This window comes from Lynx canadensis, chromosome B1 (assembly GCF_007474595.2).
Source record: "Lynx canadensis isolate LIC74 chromosome B1, mLynCan4.pri.v2, whole genome shotgun sequence".
Lineage (NCBI taxonomy): Eukaryota > Metazoa > Chordata > Mammalia > Carnivora > Felidae > Lynx > Lynx canadensis.
This window is the reverse complement of record NC_044306.2, coordinates 124,477,304-124,486,690: the sequence shown is the minus strand read 5'-3', so window position 1 is coordinate 124,486,690 and position 9,387 is coordinate 124,477,304. Positions and strand designations below refer to the sequence as shown.

General features: G+C 35.4%; 1 pseudogene; it reads left to right on the top strand.

Moving 5' to 3' along the window:
* The first annotated feature begins 722 nt into the window (after nucleotides 1-722).
* Nucleotides 723-4,201, top strand: LOC115513029 (annotated as a pseudogene).
* Nucleotides 4,202-9,387: the final 5,186 nt, after the last annotated feature.

The window sequence follows — 9,387 nt, the reverse complement described above, 5'->3', positions numbered from 1 at the left end:
AGTTATTTAACGTTATTGATTAGGTTACATAAAACATGTAACATTGATATAAATGTTCTAGATAAGTTCTAATATAATTGAAAAAAGCAATACTTTTCCACCCTATCATGTTTTCCAAATTATTTTTCAAATTTTAAGGAATTACCTGCCAAAATAAATCCCATTAACAGAGAAAGATATACTTAGTTTATTTAAATTGAAGAATTTAAACATTTAAACATACATCTCTGTTCATTTCTATTAATTAAATTATTTTTAATTATCTATACTCAATATAAAATTACTACTTAGAAACTATAATTAAAATATTGCTGTGCTAAGTTAGAACTTAAAAAATTAGCAATGTAAATAGTAATATTCCATGTATCTATGCCACATACTTTGCCTTCTTTTTGCTACACTCTTACAGAGCTATTGTTTAGTATTTCTGTCTGAGAAATGCATATGATTTCAAAATATTAATAAGGAAAACAAAGTAGCAACCTATCACTATGAATTTTTCTATTCTTTCTCTATTCATATACGTATTTTCCTGATTCCTCTTTTTTATTGTCTCTATGTCTTCTGTTATTTGTTCCATTTCTTTTGTTGCCTCAGTGTTACTTATAGATGCTGGAGCTTAACAAATTTTAATGGTAACAGCCCGAGAATCAGTTCCCCTAACCACGTGCAGGAAGGGGAGTAGAGAGAAGCAGTTATAGATAGTCTTGGCAAAACAAACCATGGGGAAAATTCAGAATCCCGCTGACCTTTTCTGTTTCTGGAGATGGAGGTATGTAATTAAGGCATTTATTAGGTGAAAGGATTTTTTTTTGATATTTAAATTCAGTTTATTTAAAAATTTCTTTTTAATGTTTATTTATTTTTGAGACAGAGAAAGACAGAGCATGAGTGGGGGAGGGGCAGAGAGAAAGGGACACAGAATCCGAAACAGGCTCCAGGCTCTGAGCTGTCAGCACAGAGCCTGACGCGGGGCTCAAACCCACGAACCATGAGATCATGACCCGAGCTGAAGTCAGCGCTCAACCGACTGAGCCACCCAGGCGCCCCTAAATTCATTTTATTTTCATTCTAGTATAATAAACCTATGTTATACTAGTTTCAGGTGTACAATATAGTGATTCAACAATTCCATACATTACTCAGAGCTCATCACATTAAGTGTACTCTTAACTCCCTTCAGTGAAGTGATTTTAAAAGAAATACTCAACTTAGTCTTGTGGGTCGATTATAGGATAGGCATTTTCAAACTATTACTCAGTTTTCATTCCTGAAGCAAATCATACTGCCCATCTTTAAATGGTAGACTTAATAGCAGAGAACGTGTTCATGAGGAGTAATGTTGCTTAAACAGGTGAAGTGTTTTTCAATTTGTGTCATTTGCATGTAAGGTATTAACAAATTTTTAATAAAAAGTTCACTTGCTTCAATTTTTATATTATGAATTTCAAGAAAACGTCCTTATAAAGATCTCTTTAACATTTGGGAAACCTTTTTTGTTTTTGATTATATTTAACACTGCTGAACATTGCTGTTATTTAACTATAAAGACTTTTACAAATCACAAAACAATTGCTTTCATGTGTGAAACAAAAGAAAAATGCATAATCATACAGTTCAGGAAAATGTTATAGAAATTCTTGCAGTAAAATCTATAGCTGGAAAAATAAAAAGCAGCCTGAAAAAAATATCATAACAGTATCGAAACTTGCAACAAATAATTGCATGCTTTAACTAAAATAAGAAACAAAGACACAAAAACATGCCAATAGCACGGATTTTTGGCTTATTTTTAAATATTGCTGTACTTCTTTTTTTCTGATTTTTTTTAATGTTTATTTTTGAGAGAAAGAGAGAAACAGAGTGTGAGCAGGGGAGAGGCACAGAAAGCAGACACAGAATCCGAAGTAGGCTCCAGGCTCTGTGCTATCAGCACAGAGCCTGATGTGAGGCTCAAACTCATGAACCGTGAGATCATGACCTGAGCCGAAGTTGGATGCTTAACAGACTGAGCCACCCAGGCACCCCAATATTACTGTACTTCTAAACATAAAATATAATTCATGAACTTCCTGCAAAAATAGAAGACTAAAACAGTATTGAAAAATCTCCCCCCTTTGATATTTAACAAAATGAAGAAAAATAGTAAAAATAACAAAATTCACCAGCAGGAGCCAAACTATGACAGAGATAAAATGAAAAGCCCAACCCAAAAATGTAGTAGCTAACAAAACACAAGTGATCTTAGTTTAAAAAAAAAAAAAAAGGTATCATCCCTGCCCCATCTCCCCCCAAAAAAGCAATACTTAGGAAATTATGAGAAAAAATTATGTAAATTCTCAACACTTTCTAATTTTGAGCGAAGCTAACTGGAGTGATTCATCAGCCCTGGGCAAATCAGGATGACTCCAAGAAAGTAAAAATAACTTACATGATACAGGGAAACATCAGTAGAGTGAGAAAGTATCACCAGGATTTTCCATATTCCAGGATATTATACTGAGTTATGTAAAAGATCTAAAAGCTACGGGAGTGCCACAGTTTTAGCTGGCATTAGTGGCCCTGACACAGAATTTAATAAAACAATAAGAAAAAGAACCCAGCTCAGATTCCACAGAGCCGCAGCTGAGGCCTAGACCTTTCACTACTTATTCTTGTATTCATTCCTTTAACCACTTTTTAGTGAGAATCTATGATGTATCTGGCACTGTTCTAGGCAGCGAAAAAATGACAGTAAAAAATCAGACAATAATATCTTAGTATGACAGAGTTTACATTCTAATAGTTAGACACAGCTTTTAAAAACAAACAAAACTCAAATAAGTCTACAGCCTATTAGAATAAGATAAATTGAGTGGAAGAATTAAAGGAGAGAAGAGAGAGAAGATGACAAATAAGTAAAGACTGGAAGAAAGGGGATGAACCATGGACAGGCAAAGGTGAGATTCCAGGCAGTACAGACAGCAGATGCAAAGGCAAGTGTAAGAAACAGCCAGCTCGAAGTGGTATTTACATGGAGTGAGCTAAGTGGAGATTAGAAGGTGAGATAAAAGGGTAATTGGAGTGGAAGTGGAGGCAGGTACATGGCATAGGGTCTTATACCATTGTATGTATTTTGGTTTCTATATGGAATGAGAAGTGAAGCCACTGAGTGCTTTGAACAGAGGAGAGACTTAATCTAACATATAATTTAATTGGCACATTCTGACCATGGTCCTGAGAATAGACACTAGGAAGAACAAGCGTAGAAGCCAGGAGACCCATTAGGGAATTATATGACTAATTCAGAGAAAAGAGGATGCTAGTGCTAGCAGTAGATTTAAAAAAGAGGTTCAAATTTGGATATATTTGGAAACTAGAGCCAATAGAATTTTCCGACTGATTAGGTAAGGATGTGAAAGAGAGTAGTCAAGCCAGAAGTTTGGCTGTGGATATGTAAATTTTGAAATGCCCACTTAGACACCCAAATGGAGATTTGATGATTGGCGCTCAGTGAGAAAAGACCCAAGAATCTTGGCATCAGATAGGACACCCAGCCCAAAAGGAACCTCACCCTCTTTGTCAAATAGCCCTGCTATATTGGTCAGCAGCAGCAGCAAAGGGCTATTTAGGCTAACCATCTAACAGTACCTCCTGCAATAAACCAGTTCACCCAGTCCTTGGACCGCCAAACAGCTACTCAACTGCTTAGGCTGACCCACAAATATACACTAGAGACAAAGCAAGAGAAGAAGCAGAGATTGTTAGTCCAGGCTGAGAAGAAAGCTGCTGGCAAAGGGACTGTCTCCACTAAGAGGCCTCCTGTCCTTCAAGCTGAGGTTAATATTGTCACCACCTTGGTGGAAAACAAGAAGGCTTAGCTGGTAGTGACTACACCTGATGTGGATCCCATTAAGCTGGTTGTCTTCCCGCCTGCCCTGTGTCATCAGATGAGAGTTCCCTTCTGCATTACCAAGAGGAAGGCCAGGTTGGGGCATCTAGTCCACAGAAGACCTTCACCACTGTCACCTTCACACAGGTTAACTCAGAAGACAAAGGAGCTTTGGTTAAGCTGGTAGAAACCATCAGGACTAATGACAATGATAGATATGATGAGATCCACCGTCATTGCAGAGGCAACGTTCTGGGTCCAAAGCGGGTGGCTTGCATTGCCAAGTTGGAAAAGGCAAAGGCCAAAGAACTGACCACCAAACTGGGGTAAGTGTATGCTGTTGAATTTTCTGTACATAAAAGTAATAAAAAGTAGTCCTCTTCCCCCCACCAAAAAAAAAAAAAAAAAAAAAAAAAAAAAAAAATCCTTACTGGAGGTAAAACATGTGACTTTGTCAACATAAAGATAGTATATAAAGCTGACGTCAAGGTTTTGAGATAAAGAAAACAGGAAGTACAGGAAATTGAAAATCAGAGCCTAAGAGAATTCCAATAAGGAAAATCAGAAGGAACCAAAAAAGGAAACTAAACATATATGGTCAATGAAGCAGGATGGTGTCCCAGATGTTATGCACAGAAGTTTCAAGGAACGGTGTCAGGTGCTAAGTTAAATGCTGCTTGGGAAGCCTGGGTGGCTCAGTTTGTTAAGTGTACAACTTTGGCTCAGGTCACGATCTCACGGATCGTGGGTTTGGGCCCGCCATCAGGCTGTGCGCTGACAGCTCAGAGCCTGGAATATGTTTCGAATTCTGTGTCTCCCTCTCTCTCTGCCCCTCCCATGCTTGCCCTCTCCCTCTCTCTCTCTCCAAAATAAATAATGCTGCTAATAGGTAAGATGAGGACTGAGAATTCACCATTGGATTTAGCCACATTGAAGTTACTGTTGGCCATTCCTGTGCAAATGTGGAGACTGAAAACCGGCTAGGCTCAAGGAAGAATAAGAGAAGAGTTGGGGAAAATGGGTATAGAAACTATGAGAAAGTTTGCAGTAAATGGAGACCAAGACATTTAGCAGTGATCAGAGGAGAAGAGGGATTAAGGAAACAGTTTTTTTTTTTTTTTTTTAATGTGATATATAAGCCTGTCTGTCTGCAGCTGGGATTATCTAGAAGAAAAACTAATGTTGATAATGAGGGGGGTGGGGGAAACTGCTCAAGAGATGTCTTTGAGTGAGAGGAATCCTGATCTAGCACACACTGAAGGAGGAGGCCTTAGGTGGTCCAGGAAACAGTCCAGAAACTGTCACAAGCACTTCCAAATGTGCAAGTGGAGAAAGTGTGCAGATCATAGTATTTAGCCTTTATATGTAGTAACAGAGAAAATAGTCTTTTGAAAGTCAAAAATGAGTCAAGGACGATTCAGTCACATAAATCAGAGCAAATTTAAGATCTGAACAAAGCTGTCCATTTTAAGATTTTTTAAAAACGGAAGATAATTTGCATATGTAAACTATTTAAACATAATAGGGAAAAAAGAAAAGAAAGAAAAGGTTTGAAGTGGAGAGAAGCAAAAGATAAAACAAAGAATGAAACATCATATGCAAAATAACACAAAGAATTTACATGAAACAGAATCCAAGGACTCAACACCTATTCTCAAGAATATTTGGAGAGATAGAAGAATTTAGAGAAATTAGGAGCTGAAATGGATCACACAGATAATAGGAAAGAAAACAAAATGAGTTGAAACATAAGATTTCACAGCTAAGGACAATAATTGAGAGGCAAAATATTCAAATGGAATGTATAGATTAGAAATAGCAAGAATCAGAATAAACATGATAAAAAGTCAAATAAGTGATAAAAAGAGAATAATGGAGGCAATTATAAGAAATTAAGAGAAAATAGAAACAGATATTAAAGATTCACATTGCGAGATGATGGTAAGTAGGCACACTGACATGATCAAATATGTGAAAACTATTTATCAGAAATCTGGCAAATGGAATAAAAAAAACTTAAGAAATATAATACAATCACAGTCTCTGACATGAAGGAAGAAAATAATCTAAAGATATTACACTACAGATCAGAAAGAACTTTAACAGAATATTAACAAATGACACAGATTCTGGTTAAACTGTTCTGTGTCCGTGATAAAGAATTACTTAGATAGAGGCAGAAAATGCAAGTCAATTTCTTCAAGAAGAAAAAAATAAGCTCGCCTCAAATTTCATCAAGTAACATTAAATGCCACAATACAGAGGAACAGTGTCTTCAAATTTCTGATGAGAAAAAAAAATGTACGAGTGAAGATCAGAAAGTTACCTTTGGATCTAAAGGCAAATGTCAAACATTCACATAAACGAGACAACACATGTTGAGTGCCCATGAGTTCAAGGATGGTTAAAAAATTAACTATTCAGTATTCAAATCCAGATAACCAAAAGATGACTCAAAAACTGAGAATTCAAAGACAGTTTTTTAATGATATGAACATGGTTAGTAAAGGGATGATGGTAAATATTGAATTCTTTTAGGGAACTAGGAAAACCATCTAGAAAAATTAGGGTTGCAGGAAAGTCTATAATATAAACCCTGATAAAGTAAACTAGATCTAGCAACAGAATAAGTGTAAGGAATGGTAAAATGTGTAACTTTAACTTCTAGAGCAGGGGGTCACTACATGCAGATTAAATTGAAACACAATTAAAAACATTTCTTTAATGGCTATTTTCTCCCCACTATACAATTGATAGTAGGGACCATGTCTATTTTACTCCCAAGTGTGAACGGCCCCCTCTCCCCTACCATTGATGCTTAAAGTCTAGATCCAAGAATTCACTGAAGACAGAAAAGTTGTGATAGTTCATTCTATCATTGAATATTCATTTATAGCTGAAATAATTATTTACAAGGAGATGTTCTTATATACTATTTGGTTACCCAGGGGATAATTCAATTATAAAAGGATTATAAATAGTCTATTCTATTGTTTTATTTGTATATTTTTTTTACTGAAAATGATGTGATTTTTAATTTATAGATAAAAGGCTCTCTGAATGATACTCAGAAAGTTTTACGAGTTTAATTTTAAAATAGATTTGAATTCACAACAGGTCTTAACACACAATGATTTCAATATATCAGTCACGCCAGAGCACAATGTGGATGACAATTACGTGATGACTCCTTAATAGTCCAAGGGGATAAAGACCTTTTTCAAATGTGGGGAAAATTAATTTTTTTATAGTATTAACCCCTGAAAGCTATTCTCCTTTATAGACTACAATAGTAATGTCAGTTTCATATACTTTTACTTTATAAAGAACTCCCAGAGGAAGAAATTTCTGGAGGTTTTCCCAGATATATACAGCTACATTTTCTGTTGTGCTTGTAACATCTGCAAAGTATGGCACATCCAGATCCAGATTCTTATGATCATGGGGTTTCATAATTGCTTCCTCCATATTCTTTTTGAGGTAGGTCATATTCATAACCACTCCTGTAACAGTATTAGTCTTTATAATTGTACCTTTGGCCGTTTGGATTGTTGCATTTCCCAAGCAGTTTCAAGTTTTCTTCCTTACTCAGAGATTTGCTGTGGAGCCAGTGGGTGGGTGGCCCCGAAGAAGACCAGGCGGCACAGTGGCTGCCTGCGGCAACCACATGCCCCACCTCCCCCCTCCTCCTGGCCGAGCTCATGAGCTCAAGGCCTTCTACTAGGAAAGAAGTACTACTACATACAGTACGTAGTTTTCAGGATGAGTAATCAGGTCTCTGAAATGTTAGAATGGCTCACACTAGCTCAAAGAACAACTGTTAAATTTTCAGAATTTCCACCAATGACTTGTTTCTATAATCAGCCATGGTGGAAGTACTTATGCCACAGAAATAGATGCTACAGCAGGAGTTATAGATAATATATTTATCTTATAATTTAGATTTGTTTGCAATGAGGAGACTCCATATTTTTCAGTAATGCTTACTTTCAAAAAATATTCATTTGAAAACATTTTAGAACAGCAAGAAAAAAGAAAGGATATTTCAAAGTGTACTGCTTACCTAATCATAATTATTGAATATATAATATCCTTGTGTATTTTATAAGATTTTAGTATGCATGTTTTTGAAAATTAAAATGCAACTTATAATTCTATTTTCCATACCGTACACTGTAATATAAGTATCTCCCATGTTTAGGTATTCAATAAACAACATTTTAATAAACTAATCCACGATATGTAATTATCTTGAATTTATTGAATATTTACATATTTTCAAAATATTCACAATTACACAAAAATTATATGAGGGATGTTTCTGTGCACTTTTCCCTTACTTTCTGGTTACTTTCTTAAATGTATCCTAGAATTTGGATTATATAGGAAAAGAATATTAACTTCTTGCAAGACTCTTTAATAAATATAACTAAAACCTATCTACAGCTTATACTCAGTGGATTCTGATTTTTATACCAAAACCATACTTTGGCATTTTTTAAATATAATTTATTGTCAAACTGGCTTCCATACAACACCCAATACTCATCCCAACAAGTGCCCTCCTCAATGCCTATCACCCACTTTCTGCTCTCCCTCACCCCCATCAACCCTCAGTTTGTTCAATGTATTTGAGTCTCTTATGGTTTGCCTCCCTCCCTCTCTGTTTGTAACTATTTTTTCTCCTTCCCTTCCCCCATGGTCTTCTGTTAAGTTTTTCAAGATCCACATATGAGTGAACACATACGGTATCTGTCTTTTTCTGACTGACTTATTTCACTTAGCATAATACCTTCCAGTTCCATCCATGTTGCTGCAAATGGCCAGGTATCATTCTTTCTCATACTTCAGCATTTTTAGACCTTGGCAAGTTTATAGAATTTGGGGAGGGGAAAGAATGTGGGGAAAAACGAACATCATTAAAAAATAATGAGAAAAATTTTAAAAGCACCCATGAAAATAATGTTTAGCAAACAAAATATCCTATAGGTATTAAGTTCTAAGCTATGTTCCATATAACCAATTATTATATCCAGTAGAAAAAATAGTTTCTTTGTTAAACTTTTTACTCTCTAGGAACTTAAAGTCTGAGTGTTATTTTTATCAACCTATACTGCCATTTGAAAAATAGGAAAACAGCCAACATCATATACAATGCAGCAGATTAGAAATGAAAGGGCTTATATGAAATATCTTAGGGGACTGTTAAAATGAACAGAAAGCAAAACAAAAAAAAAGAAAGAAAAAAGGAAAAAAATGTGTTTGAATTTTTAGCTAGAGAAAAATCCTTTTGCTTTACTAATACAGATCTCCCCCAATTTATGATGGGATCATTATGTCCCTACAAACCATCATAAGCTGAAAATATTGTAAGTCAAAAATGCATTTAATACATTTAACCTACCAAACATTATGGCTTAGGCTCGCCTGCTAAAACGTGCTCAGATCACTTACATTAACCTATAGTTTGGCAAAGTCACGTTAACACAAAGCCTGTTTTATAATAAAGTGTTGAC